The following is a 20,061-nucleotide window of genomic DNA, read 5'->3' on the forward strand; positions in this document are numbered from 1 at the left end:
ATTAAAAATAATTATTAAAACATATTTGATTATTTATATTTATTATTGTATATTTACGGGTTTTTGTACAATGAAAACATTAAACAATGTATCCTTTTAAATGTATTTGAAATTTTCCACACAAAATTAATATTTATAAAAAAATGCATAAACTACTGTTCAAATTTTTAAAGAAATTAATACTTTTATTCAGCAAAGGCAAATTAAATTGATCAAAAGTGACAGTAGAGATTTTATGTTACTCAAAACACAATAAACGTGCAATGCTGTATCAGCAAGTTTATTACATCAGAAAAGCCATAACAGAAAAGTCTGAGATCTCAATATGAGTTCAGATATTTCTCATTAGATTATCATGATATCAAATGATCTGAGCTGATATTCACATTTACTTCAGAGCATTTGTATGACAGATATTCTGTCGCCAAAGTAATTGTAAGGGAAAAGTTTATAACTAATAAAACATGAATGAGAACTCAAAATCTCCTGAGCTGTAAGATATAGCACAATTTTGTGTTGAGTTTCTCATGACTTACTTTTGATCTAATCAATAAATTGAATCTCTTTTTCTCTGGCACTGGGATCCGATACGTCCCTTCAGACTGCATTGATCGGCACATCCTTTGAAAGCTTTCTTTGGAAGCGCTTGATTTTAGAGTATTAAAGAAGGAGGTAAAGCGGGGTGGAGAAACACACCAATATACTGTAGAGCGAGAGAGATTACGAAAACATCAATTCTCTCACGACCTCCATGAAATGCATGATCAACACGGTGAAAAAAAAATGCCCCTAAAATCAGAGCCATCCAGTTCTTTAATAACATCTCAGGAAGGCCATTAGTCATTGAGAGCGCGAGAGTCATTATACCTCACTGAGAGAGTCATCAAAGTAATGCCTCATAGACAGAGATACTATACACCACTCCACAAGAGCTCAATGAGAGACACAACAATGCCTCGAGTGCTCCGACATCCGGAGAATTAAACTTTCCATTCATCTCTTTAAATAAAAGTTTAGTGTACTATGATAACATACTGTAACTTTAAGGTAATATTGGTAACACTTTACTACAATCATTATAAAAGTAATATTAATGCATTAATTATGCCTTGCAATGCACCTTATAATGCATTGTATGAATAACCACACTTATAATAGATTATAATACTTATCTATGCATTGTTAACCCTTAAAGTATAATGCATTAAAAAACAAACCTCAAAATTTAACTTTGGTTACAATTATTTATGAAAAGATATAATGCACATTATGAATACCTTTATAATGCATTATGCATAAAGGTTTTTAAAGGTTTTATCACAGTATTCTCTGTAATTTTATGATTTTTAATGTACTTTTTTAATAGAAAGTATGTTTATACATGTAACACTACTCTAATAGTCTAAAGAAAAATATATGCTGTAAGCTAAATATAAAATACATATTTAGTTATAACTAGAAAAGTAATTATTAAAAATATTTTTATTATTTATTTTTATTATTGTATATTTATAATTAGTTTTTAATTGATTTTTTTATTTAATTTAAATAATTTTTTTTTTGATGAAATAAATGCAGACTTGGTGAGCAAAAGAGGATTCAAAAACAGTGTACTTTTATGGGAATAGGAATGAAAAGTTACAAAACTCCTGCAAAGTAGTTGACCAGAATATTCAGTTAATTTAGAAAAATAATAATGCATATTTACAATTACAGAATAATAAATATAATACATAATAAAATAAATTAGAATAAAGTATTTATTTACTAACTTATTTAAAAAGCAAGTGGTTCCTCATATTGTCTGTCCAGCTTCAGCACCACGGACAGCAACAATCACACTTTTACACACAGTAACCCTTCACTGATTCCTCTTAATGATTACAGCAGCCATACACCATATTCTCACCATCTAACCGTTCAAGAGACAATTTTCTGTCGTTTAAGTCTCTAAAGAAACCGAGGAAGCCTCCACAATCCGTCTGTCAGCGCCACCGGAGGCCGTTACGATTATGAATGGGCAATAAGAAACAGCTGCGGCCTGACGCGTGGCCACGTGGAGACCCGCGCCGCGGGAACGAGCCAAATGTCATAAAGCTGAAAAACGGCAACTCGTATATTAACCGGAGAATATATAAATACGTGAGGGGACGAAAACCTTTTTAGAGAGGTGAACGCTGAGGAGAAACTGATCCGGGCTGCTGTGGAATGAAAAGGCCTGATGGATTTATGGGCTGTACGTGCAAATACTCTGGCGGCAGAGTTTTCTGTCAGAGGATATGAGAGAGAGAGAGAGAGAGAGCGCTCTTTGCCTGCACAAATACCATTTATACTGTACTTTGTTTTTATACTACATAAACTGTATTGTATGCTAAGTGTTACTGCACCTCCAGGGTGTTTGTACCTGTAAAATTTGCTATCCTGTTTTATTATACACTGTAAAAATTCTATATGCTTGTATTATATTCTATCTATTCTGTTATAAGCTATCAATATGTGCATCATGTGTAACATCTAGAGCAGTTCAGCTGTTTTTTTTTTTTACATTTTATTTTTTTATTTTTTATATTCTGTTTCATATATATAGAGATAGACTCCTCGGTTCTATTATAGTCTACTCTCCTAAATTCTATTATATTCTATTATATTCTGTTGTACAGTACACTGTTCTATTCTATAATTCTTTATATAACTCCATTATATTCTACTGTTCTTATTCTGTTCTATTCTATTATTCTCTGTATAATTCCATTCTATTTTACTGTTCTGTTCTACTATATTCTATAATCCTGTTCACGGTTCTGATGTTATTCTTTATAGCTCCGTTCTATTATACTGTTCTATATTCTGATCTATTATGTTCTATTCTACTGTACAGTTATATATTCTCTAAATTCAATTCCATTCTCTATTCTATTCTATTCTATTCTATTCTATTCTATTCTATTCTATTCTAATGTACACTGTTCTATTCCATTATTCTTTATACAGCTCCACTCTATTCTACTGTTTTATATATTCTATTCTTCTATACACCCTTCGGTTCTCCATTCAATTCTACTGTTCTCTATTCTGTTCTATTATATTTTATTATACTGTACACTTCTATTCCATTCCATTATTCTCTATACAACTCCACACTCTCCTGCTGTTCTGGATTCTGTTCTAGTATATTCTATTCTACTGTACACAGTTCCATTTTATTCTAAAAACTCTAAATATCCATTCTATACCTGTTCTCTATTTATTTCTATTCTATTCTACAGTATTTTACTGAACACTGTTCTGTTCTTTTATTTTCTGTATAACTCTGTTCATGTCTACTGGCCTTTGTTCTGCTCCATTGTATTCTACTGTACACTGTTCCATTCTATTATATTATTCTCTATATACGATGCCATTCTATTCTACTTTTCTATGTTCTGTTCTATTCTCTTCTACTGCACACTGATACACTGTTCTATTCTGTTCAGCTTTACTGAAGGTGAAAATGAAATGTGGCTCATACTGTGTTGCACGCGAGAGAAAGACATCAGAAGAGAACAGAAGGAGAGAGAAGTAGTGTGCACTAACCCCTGAACACCATGTTTCTGTGTCTGTAAAGAACGCACGCGAATCCTCAGGGGCGTCCACACAGAACGCGTTCTTGCGTTCAAACAGCAGACAGACGCAGCGCACTGGGACGGAACTGAACGCAGGGTGGCTCGCGGAGAATTGTAAGAGTTGAACAGTTTTTAACGTGAAACGCCATGATAAAAGCAAGGTGCGAGACGCGCAGCAAGGGTCAGAGACAAAGATCTAGTGCATGTTTGAAAACGGACACAAAGAACGCGCGCGTCTTGCATGAACAACATTATTATATTCAGCAGCTCAGCTCGCGCTCTTATGAGTGAAACTTATTAATGCAGCGGGTATGCGGCGCGCGACTTGATAAAAGAGGCGAGCGCCTTCATAAATGGGGACACAAGGCGGTATCTCAGGGCGTTGCTAAGCGGTTACTAGGTGAGTCCGGTAAATAAAAATTTATTTAAAAGCATTAAATAATTAATATAATAATACAAAACATTAAATATATAAAAAAACATGAAATAGTTCAATAATAATTATTTACATTTTATATATTAATTGATATAATAATGATATTATATAATAAGTAATATATATATATATATATATATATATATTTAAATGTATATATATATATATATATATATATATATATTTGTTTTAAAATGTTTTTTTTAAGTTTCTAAGGATCACTAAATTGAATTAATCTTAAAAATGTAAATTGAAACGTCACTGAAAATCTTAAAATGTAATTACACACACACACACACACACACACACACACACACACACACACATTAATTAATCTTAAATATATATTAACATTGCAATTAATGTATTTTTTCTAGGAATATTACATACTTTTCAATTGATCATAATTCAGGTGTGTGGTCGCTAGGGCGTTGCTATGATGTTGTTTTCCAGTCCAATAAGTAAACCCTTAAGTCACACTTTGATATTCTGTTTGTGGCTGGGGTCTCTCCTTCAGTATGCTCCTGTGGGGTTTTTCCACTGTTTTCTGGTCCAGCAGGTGAAAACGATGCGACTGGTCACTTTATAAGTGCAGTAAAGACACGTGGTTTGAGGAAAATCATTAAGGTCTACGTCTGGAGCACAAACAGTGCGGGATGAGTTATAAACTCAAGTTTAATTGGTATGCTTAGGGGTTTGTTTAAATATCTAGCCGTATGAGCAGAAGTAACAGTGGTACTTGCCTCAGCAAACACAGCTTAAAAGCCGAAGACCCGAGAGGCAAAGGAATGAGCGCGCATCTCTCTCTCTCTCTCTCTCTCTCTCTCTCACACACACACACACACTCTCGCGCGTTCATCCGGACAGACTCTTCTTCTTCTCTCTCCAGTGGATACTGCGGGGAACACACGGATTGCCTATAGGATGGATTGCTGAAACTCCCTTTGCGAGATTATCCATTTATTTCCTTTAATTTCCCTCCCATCACACTATCTCGTCACCATCTATCCATCCATGAGTCCGGACGGGTTCTGATTCGAACAGAATGCGGATCCTGGTGTTGATTCCGCTGCTGTGGGGACTCGGTGAAGGGGTTTTTCCCAGCAGTGTCCAGATCGGTGAGTTACACTTCTAACATGATCGCTATATAGGGACTTTATTAACCCCACGAGGAATATCGCAGTGCAACAGATACGATGCATATAGTGCCATATAATTCACAATAATCAGTCTATACACTGCGTTATACAAATACTCATAGACATGAGTCTCAAATAGCCGTTTAAAGCATTTTTTTTTTTTACCTAAAGAACCTTGTGTGCTGAAATGCCTCTTTGTTTTGGGGTTTAGGGGTTTTCGTTCTTGCACTGTTCTCCTTAAAAGACCCAAAAAGAGCGCCAAATGCGTTATTTAAGCCAATTAACTGATAAGCAAAAGATTATGGGAATCAAATTTAAAATTTAAGAATCAGACAGTGAAATACACATATTGGTTGACTTTTAAAATCTGGACGCAAAGGGGACAACTGAGGGGGACAATGTCTTTTGTGGTCATGGCCCTGCAAAGTGTCCAAATCTGGTGCTATTTAAGCATTTTTTTTTCTTAAATGTGATGTTTAATGGTTGTAGATTCAATTATAATTCTCTGCATATGCAGGATTATTAGGGTGGAATTATGATTTCAAGGGTTTAGAGTACTTTAGAGCATGCATGCGTTGTGGTCATCATGATAAAGATTGTGGTCAAGTGCATATGCGTGCGCTTTTGTACCTTTCATTGCCAGTTCAGAGCATCACTGCAGTATTCGGTCTTGTCTTTCTGTACTGGTACGATGTGGGATGACCTCTTCCCAGCTGAGTCTGATCAAAGTTTCCCATTTCACCAGATTTGCATCTCTATGTTTGATTAACATCAGCAAACCACTATGCATGCCCGCCCACCCCTCTCTCTCTCTTGCACACACACAGTTCCCTCTCTTTTTGCAGGATGCGTCTTGCGTGTGTGTTCAGTCGCTGCATTGCTCATTGAGATGGAGAGTCTCGCGCCATAATGAGATGCGGCCGCTGACTTGTGCGCCTTTGACAGCACTGCCGATAAAGTTAATACGCTAAATACGGGGACACACTCACAGAGAGCGAGAGCGAGAGAGATGCACAGTTGCACGCAATGCCTAATGACATTTACATACCGCTGCAATGCAAATGCACAATGCTTGTGTTGTTCGTCGCAAATAAAAGCACGTTATGGGATCTCCAATTGCAGCTGAGCCAAAACGTCCATCAGAAAGAGAGAAGAATTAGGAGGATGTGATGAAACAGAACTTGACACTGGCCCTGCCAAGTGCAGACATGCATGCTCTAGTGACACCAACAACAAATGCGATCTTCCGCACAGATAATTTCCATGATTAAAGTGATAGTTCACCCCAAAATGCACTTAACTCAACCTGCATGCCATTCCAAACCTGTGTGACTTGATTAAATATGTGGAGCACAAAACAAGATGTTTAGCAGAATGTTCACACTGCTCTACACACTTAAAATAATGTTTTCCATGAAGAACCATTAACATCCATGGAAACTTTCTATTCCACAAAAGGTTCTTTACACTATAAAAAAAAAAAAAAATATATATATATATATATATATATATATATATATATATATATATATATATATATATATATATATATATATAATTATTATTATTATTATTTATTTATTTATTTTTTGCAGTGATTTGCCATAGAAGAACCATTTTTGGTTCCCTGAAGTTGTTAATGTGTAGAACATTTTAATAATCTAAAGAACCTTTTTCCACTGTAAAGACCTTTTGTGGAACGGAAAGGTTTCATGGATGTTAAAGGTTCTTCATGGATCCACCAATAACAATAAAAAACTTTTATTTTTAAGAGTGTATAGTGCAAAGGGGTTTTTTAGATTTTCAAAATGTTCTTCATACTAAGAAAAAAGGTTATTTTAAGAACTGTTCAATAAAAGGTTCTTTGGGGAACCAGAAATGGTTCTTCAATGGCATTGATATGAAAATCGCCTTCTGGAACCTTTATTTTTAAAGCAATAGTTCACCCAAAATTGAAAAAATGGTGAAAATGTGCTCACCCCCTCAGGCCATTCAAGATGTAGATGAGTTTATTTCTTCATCAGATTCTGAGAAATTTAGCATTGCATTATTTGCTCAGCAATGGATCCTCTGCAGTGAATGGGTGCCGTCAGAATGAGAGTCCATAATAATTAATTCTGACGATGGTGAACAAGTGAAGGAATGGTACATTTCTCCAAATCTGATGAAGAAACAAACACATCTAAACCTTGTATGAATGAGTAAACGTTCAGCAAATTTCCATTTTTGGGTGAACCATTCCTTGAAGAGTGTATTTTGTACAAAAAAGTAAATGCAGACGAAGGCAAGGGAGCTCTTTAAAAGACAGAAAATCAGTGCCTTGGATTTCATTTACATTTGTGGCATTCCAATATGGTGCATCAATATTTGACGTCATTGGAAGTTGATCGTCAGAGATACATGAGAACCAATGGCGTTTAGAGATATTGACATGCCATAGTTGAATGTAAACGCAAGATTTAAGAGCTACAGCCGGGAGTATGATTTGTAGTGAAAGAAAAACAAAGTCATGAAGGTAAATTAACAATTTTCCAATTTAGGGTGAACTAGTCCTTAAGCACCTCTTTCTTGCTTCTTTCCTCTTGGCAGTCACTCATTTTTTCTTCCTCTCACTCTTTCCAGGTGGGTTGTTTATTAGAAACACGGATCAAGAATATACAGCGTTCCGCTTGGCCATATTTCTTCACAATACGAGTCCGAATGCCACGGAAGCCCCTTTCAATCTGGTTCCACATGTCGACAACATCGAGACGGCCAACAGCTTTGCTGTCACCAATGCCTGTGAGTAAAGATGTCAAAAGTTGTCAAAAATTATGTGACACAGTCTGAAACTGAATTGAGTGTGTTTTGATTAGGTTCTTTTTCATGTTCAGAGTTACATTTGACTTCATGAGGTGTGAGACACTGACTCTGTGACTCTTGCAAAACATTTTTCTGTTTGTTTAACTTCTTATTTAACTAATGAAGTGAGGTGGGACTTTCTGTTTGATAACCAATGGCAGGTGATGTGGGGCATTGAGAGTGTCTGAGAAACCTGTTTGAAAACAGTCATTATATTTGCTATTCTATGTGGGGAAATGATACACTGCAGCTTTAAAGAGCAGCTATGTCATTCATTTAGTGTTTCTGGTGCATGCATGTACCTCAACATCAGCTCTTGACCAGCTTTCAGCATATGCTTAGGTGTGCAACTGTCCATTCCTGGCTTTGTAAGGATGGTTGTCGGTCGACTCCTTTTCAGTTGCCTGCGATTCAAGTCAAAAACAAAAAAGGTTGTAGGTCAGAAATATACACAAATACACAAGTGCTTGAGCATTGCAAGTGTATAGCCTGTTTGCATCCTGTAAAAAGATCAGCACTCAAGAGGCCATAGAGAACTTAAAACCGTTTTACCAATTAAGTTCAATTAACATAATCTACTTTAATCTACATGAATATGTGCATTAGATTCCCTTACATATCTGTACTTCACTGGGAGTCAATGGCACTTACCTGTATCATTGATTTTAGTGCAGTAGTGATCAATGTTTGGACAGCAGGCATCAAACACGTCTTTTTGGTTCCTGTTCAGACATTGTGCTTCATTGCATGTCAACGAGAGCGTCCTAAGCATTGGAAAAAGCATAAAAACATATTGTGAAGAAACATATTGTACATTGAGCTTTCAATGAATATATTTATGTATTGCTTTTTTAATATGATGATTGTGTGAGCTTTGAAATGGTCTGGCTTGGAGACTATATTGTTCAGATCTGCTCTCTTGACTACTCGCATTTGTAAATATTGCAAAACATATCTAACACTGGTCAATTATTTTAATTTAATTAGTGGAGGTGCAGTTTTAAAAAGTAATTTTAGAGAAAGATTAAGCACACATTATGACGACTGAACCACTAGTGACATCAGATTTTCTACTTATTAGATTATTTACAGTTTTTAAAAAAAATCATTTTTAATTAGCCATATATTTAATTAGCCAAATATATGAGCTTTTGTCAATTTATTTATTTATTTATTTATTTATTTATTTATTTATTTATTTATTTATTATATTACTGTTTAGGATTGTTTTAATTTTTAATTTATTTCTATTTTTTAATTTTTGTGCTACTGACAAAGACAAAATTGCTGAAGACAAAATCTGGGTTGGGGACTCGCTTTTATGCATCAGTTGTTGACTGGATGTTGAAAAGTGGGCGTGGCACTCAAAAATGGATGAAGGGCCAGAGTTCAACCTGACTAAATCATCAGAGAAGTCCTGCATATGTCACCAGCGAGAATTCTGTCATTTTCAGATCCAGTTCTGACAGTTTTATTCAACATTACGAAATATTTTTTAAAATAAAACATGCACAAACATGCACAAATCACAATAAGATCTATAACATCCATTTAGAAAATAGATACTGTAGGGTGAATTTTCATTTCATGCCACTTTAAAGAAACCAAAATAGTGATCTAAGAAGCCTGTAATGAAACACACTGTCACTGGGGCAGAACCATTGCCAAAGGAACTAATATGTACCATTTAGGTACTAATACGTAAACTTTAGGAACTAAAATGTGTCTTTAAGATGGGCACAAAGGTGTATCCTTTGAAAAGGTACCACCCCAGCAACAGCTATTTTACCTTTTTTCCCTGAGAGAAAAGAATCTTCTAGCAACTCTACCCTAAACAGCCAAAAATGGCTCTTGATAAGAACTTAAGGAACCGCTGAAGAACCTCTATGAGCAAAAGTCAGACAGGGACCAGCAGAGACGAGTCAATCCTAGTTTAACCTCTCGCACTCCTGTGCACTGGGTGCCCAGCCTGAGTCTGCAGAATCCACTGCTGTCCTGATGCAGCTGTGTGTGTGTGTGTGTGTGTGTGTGTGTGTGTGTGTGTGTTATCTCTGCCCTGGCTACCTTCCAGCTCTGTTAGCCCTCATCAGCTGCAGAATACTGACAGCTTTGGGAATGAGGTGTGTGTGTGTGTGTGTGTGTGTGTGTGTGTGTGAGAGAGAGAGAGAGAGATAGATGGAGAGAAAGAGGGAGAGAGGTGAAGTTAATCGTTTCCTGCTCGTCTCCTCAGGCTGCAGGAGAGAATAAGGAGTGGAAAGGGTTTTCCTCTTTTATCCTAAACTAACACACCTTTATCTGAACGCTTAAAAGCAGCGAGCAAAATCAATCTCTGAATGAGTTTCAGCTGAGAGAGGGAACGCATGATGAATGGAATCAGGAGATAGAGGGATTTATTTAATGAAAAGAGAGGAATGAAGAAATTACGGGAATGATATGTTGTCAAATGCAGGACAGACGGAGAAACGGAGGGAACGAGAGGAAGGGGATAAAAAAGACATGGGAGAGAGAGAGATAAATGGACGGGTGTGTCTTGACCTCTGTGCAGCAGTAAATGTTTAGTGCATATACTGTGAGAGAGAGATGAAGAGACTAAAAGATAAAAACAGATGCAATAGACTGATGGATAAGAAAGAAAGAATGACATGGATGGATGAATAAAAGAAGGCCAAGTTCTATCTTGAAACCCTAGATGGCGCAGACTGATGATATTCACAGCGTTAAACTGCTTGGCACAAGATGATTTCAAGTTCAAGTTGCAGATGCAGCCAACGAGCTTGCTGCTTGACATTTAAATGGCTGGTTAGCCTTCACTAGAGCAGTTTACAGCGCGCTTCCTGAGTTCCTCTGAAACCCTCCACCTTCCCCAGCTCCACCTGTATAGACCTGCTACGGTTTATTAAAGGTGCTATTTGTGCAGCAGCGGTATGTCTTAAATACTCACAGCACCGTATGGGCGAATGTATTGTCAGTTGCAAGTTCCTGTACTTGTTTTGCAGCAGCAGCAAAAATCTACAACAACAGCAATAACCAACAGCAGCAGCAATTCAGCAGCCAAGACCAAAGACAACACACACACACACTTTAAATAAAATTAAGCTTTGTGATGCTTATGAGGCTCTTTAATCAGGGAATCATCATCATCATCGTCATCGTCATCGTTGTCATCTCAACGAGGCATCACAAACATCCAATAATCTACCACGACACACATACTTGATATTGAGCCATGTGTATGTGTGTGTGAGTGTGTGTGTGTGGGTGGGGGGGGTAGGTGGGTTAAATTTCACGTCTGCTGAATCACACAGCCAGGAGCTTCAGTCTCTCACTGAATGATGTGTGTTTGCTCTCTGGTCGAGTGAGTAATGCGTGAACCTGTCTGTGACCTGTACTCTCTCTCTCTCTCTCTCTCTCTGTGTGTGTGTGTGTGTGTGATGTGTAAATGTTTATCCATGTGTTGCTGGATCTTGATGTCTTGAGATGGTTCAGTGAATCTCTTTACTGACTCATTCATTTATTCGCCTGCAGTGATTGTCTCATTGTTGCATCAGAATGTGTGTTTGTGTTTTAGCGTATCGCGCTGCGGTTATGTAGAGAAGTCTACATATAGTATTTGGACAGACTTAAAAACATCTGAATGTCATTCATAACAGAAAATATCATTTATCATACAGACAGACAATACAGTTAACAGTTAACATCAAAACACTTGTCAAAAAGAAGTTAGAAATGATAAAACAATAGATCTAGTATTGAAAATGTAGACAGAATTGATGTAGACATCATTTTCCTGAATTAGGAAATCTAAGATAAATTCTGAGAAACATAAATGATTAATTCACCTCCTGAGATGCAAGTCATTTATCTGACAGACGCAAAACGAACAAATCATTCATGAACAAACTCTCTCTAAAGTCCACTAAAAATCATCAAAAAAGCATTTGATTAAAAGACGCTGAGCAAAAGCCTTGTAAAGTCTGTCTGCTACATTCAGATAACTATAAATCTATTAAATTAAACTACAGAAATATAAAAAACCCACACACACTCTTTAAAAAAAAAAAAACTCCATTATATTTAAAATAAATCTTATTTAGTTCTCTCTATAATAATTTATAATAATTTTAGATATTATAATACAACCACATACAAATGGATTCAATCAGTGAAAAAATGGACTGAAACAAAATTTAGAAAAACTCCCCCTTCTCACAAAAATAAAAAAAAATGAAAAAAAAAAATAAATAAAAAACAGACAAAAAACAAAAACAAAAAAAAAAAAAAAACTAACTGAAATAAGTTTAAGTTCTAAAATGACTAAACCTAAAAATGAAATAAAAATTTCATTCAAATTGTTTTTGATAATTGATGTAAAGCTTAAAATAAATAAAATAAAATATAAATATTGGATGAAAAATACAAAGAAAAACAAACAAACAAACACAAATTATATAGAAATATATAGAAATGTTACATTACTAAAACTACAACTGAAATGAAAATCAATTAAAGCAATGTGGAAATATTAAAAAAAAAAACTATTCAAATTGTTTTCAGTAATTGATATAAAGCTGAAATAAAATATAAATATTAGATTAAAAATGCAAACTTAAAAAAAAAAATATCTTGCCTTAGAAAACTGAAATGAAATAAAGCTATGAAGATATATTTTTTAAATCTAATAATGAACAAAGCACATAACAGAATTCCTAAACCATAAATTAAAATATAAGAAAAACTATTTCTTAGTTACCTCTAAAATAACACATTTGTATGTGGTTTAAAATCGGATAACATAAAAACAAAAATTATTCTTTGCTGATCAGAGTCAAACTATAACAACGAATTGAATTTGAGTCAGATACAACAACAAAAGAGACGTTCTGCTGACCGTCTGAACAAAGCGGAAGTCTCATAACAGTCTGATGGTTATGACAGCCATAACACAGAATGAAGGAGAGAGTTTGTGTGTGTAAAGGTCATGTGGATCCCTTTGAATGGCACTTAGATAAATGCTCATTAATATTAACTACCTCACAATCCCTTTATGGGTCTGTCCTGCATCTCTCTATTTCACATAACAAGTCAATGAGGCTGCTTTGACCCATCCTCACACACACACACACACACACACACACACACACACACACACACACACACACACACGACACAACACACACACACACACAAAACACACACACACACACACACACACACACACACACACAGCTCTGAATGGCAGCTGATAATGACGAGTCTCTATTTTTAGAGTTGAACTTTCCTTTAATTGAGCCTCAGTCAGGGATGTGTGAAGGTGCTCACATGTTGTTTCTGTATCTTATGTCAAAGTTCGTTCCTTAAGATCAGATGATTTCTTCATTATACGTACCTGCAGCCAATCAAATAACACTTTCAAATGACCCAAATTAATACATCTAAAAGAATACAAAACAACTCTTAAAGAAAGTATGCTTACTGATTTCATTCAGTTTATCAACATTCATTATTCATTAATCATTAACATCATTAATTATTCAGAGTACCTGAAGAAAACAGCAAGGAATTAGACAAGTGAATCACACAAAACAAAAAATAAATTATGATATTTTATATATATTTTTATATATACACGTATATAGAAAATAAAGGCATTTTTAGGACCATTAAGGGTCATTTCTACTTTAAAAATTCTCACTGTAAATCATCCAGATTTTTTGTGATTCTCATTATTCTCATTAGAATAATAGGAATTACAAAAATTATTAAAATAATTTTGTTTCCTTATTTAAATTAGCATAAAGACAGTAAGACAATAGTACCATTTGTTACACTTCACAATTTACATTTATATACATTTATAACTATTTTCAAAATAACCTTAAAAAATTATATTATTTCTTAGAATTTCATTTTTAATTTTTTTTTTAATTTATAACTTATGTAAGTGTAGTTGTAACACTTCACAAGTTAAATAAATAGATTAATATTTATATTTGTATATTTAACTTTCAAAATAAAATTCTAAGAAATAATAATATTAATAATAATAATTGTTTTTGGAAAATGTATGTAATGGTGCATAACCTGTAATACTTCATTTAAATTCTTCTTTTCTATATAACTTTAAAAAAAATAACTCAAAGAAAACTATAAAAAAAATAACTCAAATAAAAAAAAAAATCATTAATAAAAATGTAAATAATTCATAATACTTAAAATGTATGTAAGTGTTAATACTTAACTTTAAATACTTAACTTTAAATAAATAGATACATAGTTGTATTTATACGTAACTTTTTCAAAATAACATTTAAAAAAAAGTATTATTATTTAAATATTACATAAAATCATGAAAATATTGTAAAAAGTCTTAATAGGTTGTTCATGCAGGATATAATTTAATAGACAGATCGAAACACGCACAGATGCAGCAGCCTGCAGCAATCCAGGTACAGAGCTTGAACCCGTGTTTGGTGCATCTCTACCATCTGTGTGTGTGTGTGTGTGTGTGTGTGTGTGTGTGTGTGTTGTGTGTGTGTGTGTGTGTGTTCCATGTGGTGTGTGTGTGTGTGGTGTGTGTGAGTGTCTTATGAGAAAGTGCATTGTATATACTTGGTTACCTTGGGCAACAACCACACATAATGGACCTGCTGATTTGGCTGCAACAGAAATAGTTTGAATGGATTCATTTCTGTTGGGAAAAACCAATCAGAAGGAGAGCTTTTCTCTGTCCACACAAAACACCAACACACACACACCCCCAACACACCACACAACACCACACACACACACACACCACACCCACACACGAGGAATACATGTTTGTTAAATTTTACACAAGCAATAAGACTCTAAACTCTTAAACTCTTTATTTTGAGATGAACAGAAAACAAAATTTTGTATCTAACAGTCTACTTCAGGCCAAAATAAAAATCAAAATTCAAAATAACTAAATAAAATCAAAAAAATAAATAAACAATAAGACATTGGTTCTAATGTATATATTTACTACACTATATCAATATTTTTTTCTTAAAATGTTATTTTTTATTAAATTATATCATTTAAAATGTATGTAATTTAACATAAGTTGTAATACTTCACAAATTAAACAAAGTTATATTTATTTTGAACTTTTTCAAAATATTCATAGTAAATAATAATAACTTAAAAATGTATGTAATGTATGTAATTGTACATTATAATATTTTGCAATTTAAATAAATTACATAATTTAAAATATATGTAATTAAGTTGTAATACTTCAGGTCTAATCTAAAATAACTCTCTCTCTCTCTCTCTCTCTCTCTCTCTCTCTCCTCTCTCTCCCCTTTCTCTCTCTCTCCTTCTCCCTCTCTCTCCAACTCAAATCTCTCTCTTCACCAACCGGACCGCCTCCCTTCACCCCCATGATCCGACGGACACCTCCATCGCCGGCCATTGTTTCTCTCACTCCATGGCAATAAAAACAGCTAGGCTTTATTCCATAGGTGTCCATATGGAACTCCTGGCAACAAAATCTTTATTGGCAGTCTATTGGTAAAGCCCCGTTGCCATGGGTCCACCCTTGGGACTGACAGCTGCGTTGTCCATGGGGTAATGAAAAAACAGCAAAAAAGTCTCTTTGCTTGAAAGTGGCTCTGATCAGGACTTCTTACTGAGCAGGGGAAGTGTGTGTGTGTGTGTGTGTGTGTGTGTGTGTGTGTGTGTGTGTGTCAGTGTATTTAAGAACAGAGCAGATGTTAAAACAGTGGCTGTATCTTCACACCTAAAACAAGACTCACTTGGGGAACACATTGCTTATGTTTGGAATGGTGTGCTTTTCATACTATTTTGCAATATATATACAGAATTCATTATTAAAAAAGTAAAAATTGTGAGATGTAAACTCAGAATTGATAGAAAAAAGGGTAAAAAATTGCGATTTGTAAACAGAATTCATATTTAAAAAAGTAAAAATATGCAAAATCTAAAATAATAAAAAAAAAAAAAAAAAAAAAGTAAAAATTGCACAATTAAAAACATACAAAATATCAACATTAAATATTAAAATTTAAATCAAACATGATTCATTAATAACTAATAAAAATTTATCATAAATAGTTTAAAATAAACTAATATAAACAAACTACAAATATTTTACACAAAATTACAACAAATAAATAACAAAATTCCAAACATCTTACACAAAATGGATCAAAGAAAGCCTAAAAGTGCATACTGCATACATTTCAAACATCATTTTTAACTGTATGTACTACAAAATAAAAGATACACCAGTACTTCATTTCAAACACCCACTTACACCACGAACACTGGAATCGTTTCAAAATATCAGTCCATTGTAGAATATTATAAACGTGGGTGCACTGATGGGGGGATCCATTTATGTTTAGGTTAAAAAAATTAAAAACCATGTGTCTGGTTATATCAGATTTTTCTCAACTGGGTGGATCGTGACCAGAAAGTTAGTGCAGGTTTTGTTTTTCTTACAATAGGGTAAACAACCTGCAAAAGCAAAAGGTGGTGTATTCCAACCAGGGTCAGGGGGCTGGGTCTTCTGTCTTTCATACAGTTCTCTATGTGGGCAGTGATGTGTGTTTGGGGTGTAAATAGTAACAAATTCATTTTTCTTGTTTGTGACCTGTAGACCCAGTGGCTACTCCAGCCACTCTCTCTTTTTTCCTCTGGGTTGGTGTATTATGCTTAATAGTTCTGTTTCTATTATAGTCCATCATAGTGATTTTTTTTTTTATGGTTTAATGTTAACACTGTGTTTAGAGCACACAAAATCACAGAAACCATCAGCCCTAACACCTAACACACACACACACACACACACACACACCACACCAACACACACACACCACCCACCACACACACACCACACACCCACAACCACGTGGGTTAAATATGAGGTCATCACAGCCAGGGCCCCACAGTGATGTCATTCAGCTTACAGCTCCGATCGATCAATCACTGCTTATTAATCAATAGGTAACAAATCACTCGTACCTCACAGAGTAAGACAGATGTCCGGTTTGATGGCAGATCAATCCATATTGTTTTTTCAAGAGCTGAAAGAAAAAAAAACAAAAAAAAAAGAGAGCCCATTGTATATATAATCATAGCAGTTTAGTCATACAACAAAATTAGGTTTTTACATTACTTTACTTTAACATTACACATCACAGTAGTTGTACAGCCAGTCAGTTTATTACAGCTGTTGAAATGACTTGTACAGCCATGAAAAATGAATGACTTGTACACCAAGGAGAACGGGGATAGATTGGAGGAATTATTATATTGATTGATAGATAGATTATATATATATATAGATCTATATTATATATATAAGCCATGCAAACACCCCACCCCCAGGACCACCAAATATTGTAATATTACTGTAAAAATATTAGTATTAAATTTATTCTGAGATCTCCATGCTCTTCTACAAGATAATCTTAAACTATAAAATAAAAAAAAAAAAACTTATTATTTGTTGTGTATTTTATGCATACATTTAATATGTATTATCAAATTTGCACTTATTATATTTTAATATTGTGATTAGATGAAGTTCCATGTAGTATTCGGTCCTAATATTAATTAACAAATATTAGTGATTATTATTATTATTTATTATTATTATCTATATTATTATTATTATTATCTTATTATATGTTGTAAGTATATAAATGACATTACACCAAATAATAAGATAAATAAAAAGTTAAAAAAAAAAGGAACGGGAATACTGTGAAATATTATTTATTTCAAAATTTTTTTAAAGAATTTTTTTTATGTGCATATATAACTTTATTTCTGTGGATGCACAGCTGAAGTTTCGCATCATTACTCCAGTCCTTCAGTGTCACATGATTCTTCAGAAATCATTCTAAATATATGTGCTGGACTCAAAGAAAAAAATTCTGATTCGATTATTATCAATGTTTGAAACACAGTTGTGCTGGCTTTCATTTATTTTTTGTGGGAAACAAACCGTGCATGAAAATTTTATTTTTCAGGGGGTTTCGTTTGTTGAATGAGGAGGAAAGTTTTCAAAAGAAACGGGGCCAAGGGGGGGGCATTTTATTTGACAATAATAGAAATCTTTGGTGACATTTATAAATGTCTTTATTGGTCATTCTTGCTGTCATCAACCTTTAATGCAAATCCTTGCTGAATAAAAATAGTACACACTAATTTCTTTCAAAAAATATTTACATATAACGCGTTTTGCTTACTGTATTGCTACGGTGAGGGTAGAAAGAGATAGCATGTTAATGTCTAGGGTAGAAGATATAGACATGGTTAATGCCAAAAAGGGGGAAAAACAATTTTGACCAGTTTGACAGCTTGCTTGCTTTCTATTTATGTGGCGTCACAAAAAGTAGCTCCACCCACAATGGAATTTCATTGGTCGCTGCTCCACATAGCAGTACATTCTGATTGGCTGTGAATTGTCACATTCTCTTTGCAGTTTGACCACAGTAGTTTGACTTAAATGGGGGGAAAAAAAAGAGAAAAGAACATAAATAAAACCCCCGTACCCGACTTGTGTAGGCTGGTTAGGACATGCTTGTCCAGTGTAAGGAAGAGGGGACGCTGGTAAAATAGTTGAATGAAATATAATTAAAAATTGGACGGGTGAGTTCCACTAAAGTTAAAACGCTCATTATTTCTGGTGGCCCTTAAAGGGGTGATTTCAAAACCAATTCATCAGAATATTAAAAGACTGGTAATGCGTAAAGTAAGCGTGTGAGTGTGGGCTGACAAAAGGTCAGGTTTGACTGGTGTGTTTCTCTTTGTGTTACACTTAAATTTAGAAAGTTTAACAGTCGAGTGACATCAGCGTTTAAGAGCCAGACTGTTTACCGCGTTTTCATCACACCAACACCCCTGAAACAGCCCTTGTTAAAAAAACGCGCACCCCACACAAAAACCCCCCATGAAGCCTCAGACCCCCACCTCAAGGGCACTGTGTTGAACATTTTATAAGGGAGCCGCTACTTTGGTGTTTTCTTTCCCCCCCAAAGGGGACGACTGAGGGTGGGGGGGGACTTATAAACAAACAGGTTCCACAGGTACCCCCAAACAAAAGTCGTAATATAAAAACAACAACCCTCTTTTGAACAAAAAGAAAACAGGGAGTAGGTAGCCAGGGGGGGGGGACAGGGTGGGAACCGAAGGAGGGTGGTGGGGGACAGGGAGGGAGGGGGACGAGGGGTGGGAACGTGATCTTTCTTCTGATGACCAATTGAAAAAAGTCGGACCTGCCTTGGAAAACACGGCTTTTCAACAAGCTTTGGTGGAGGAACCACCACAAAGGACATTCAAATGAAGAGAAGAAGAATAGTAGGGGAAATATGTAGGCAAGACTTGATTCTATCCATTTTGGGGGTCGTTAAAAATTAAAAGTGAGTGCTATTAGGGCAAAAAATAAAAAGTAAAAAATGTAAAAATTTGAAAACTTTAATTATATAATAATAATAATAAGCTAAAATTGTAATCATGGATTTTAAACTAGGATTATATGAAATAAATAGCTTCAGTTTTAAAACTTTTAATTAAATGATTATTTTGAATATCGTGTATTGATTTTTTATAAATGTAGTTATGAATAAATAATTAAAAACTAGGATTTATACATCATCTGAAAGCTGAATAAATAAGGGAATTTTAATAACAGTTCATTCTGAAAGCTGCATATAAAATAACGCTTTCCATTTGATTGTTATGGTTTGTTTAGGAAAATATTTTGGGCCTGGAGGGATACCAACCTATTCGAAAAAATTTCCTGGGATTCTTTTTGGGAGGTGTGCAAAAAAAAAAAAAAAAAAAAAAAAAATAAAAAAAAAAAAAAAATCTTAAATTTAATTGAATGGAAAATTGGCCTTTAAACAGGTGTCCAAATGAAGAAGTTCTTTAAAGGCAAAAGGGCAATATTACTAATCAAAAAAATTAGGTTTGATGATTATTTACCAGTAGGACAAAATTTACAAACAACCATTTTCTTCAGGGAAACATTGATTTCTTTCACTTT

The 20,061-nt window shown here is 34.4% G+C and overlaps 1 pseudogene; it reads left to right on the forward strand.

Moving 5' to 3' along the window:
• Positions 1-4,324: 4,324 nt before the first annotated feature.
• Positions 4,325-20,061, forward strand: part of LOC122147806 — a 94,318-nt pseudogene continuing 78,581 nt past the window's right edge.

The sequence above is a fragment of the Cyprinus carpio genome, chromosome A15, assembly GCF_018340385.1.
Source record: "Cyprinus carpio isolate SPL01 chromosome A15, ASM1834038v1, whole genome shotgun sequence".
NCBI classification, from domain to species: domain Eukaryota; kingdom Metazoa; phylum Chordata; class Actinopteri; order Cypriniformes; family Cyprinidae; genus Cyprinus; species Cyprinus carpio.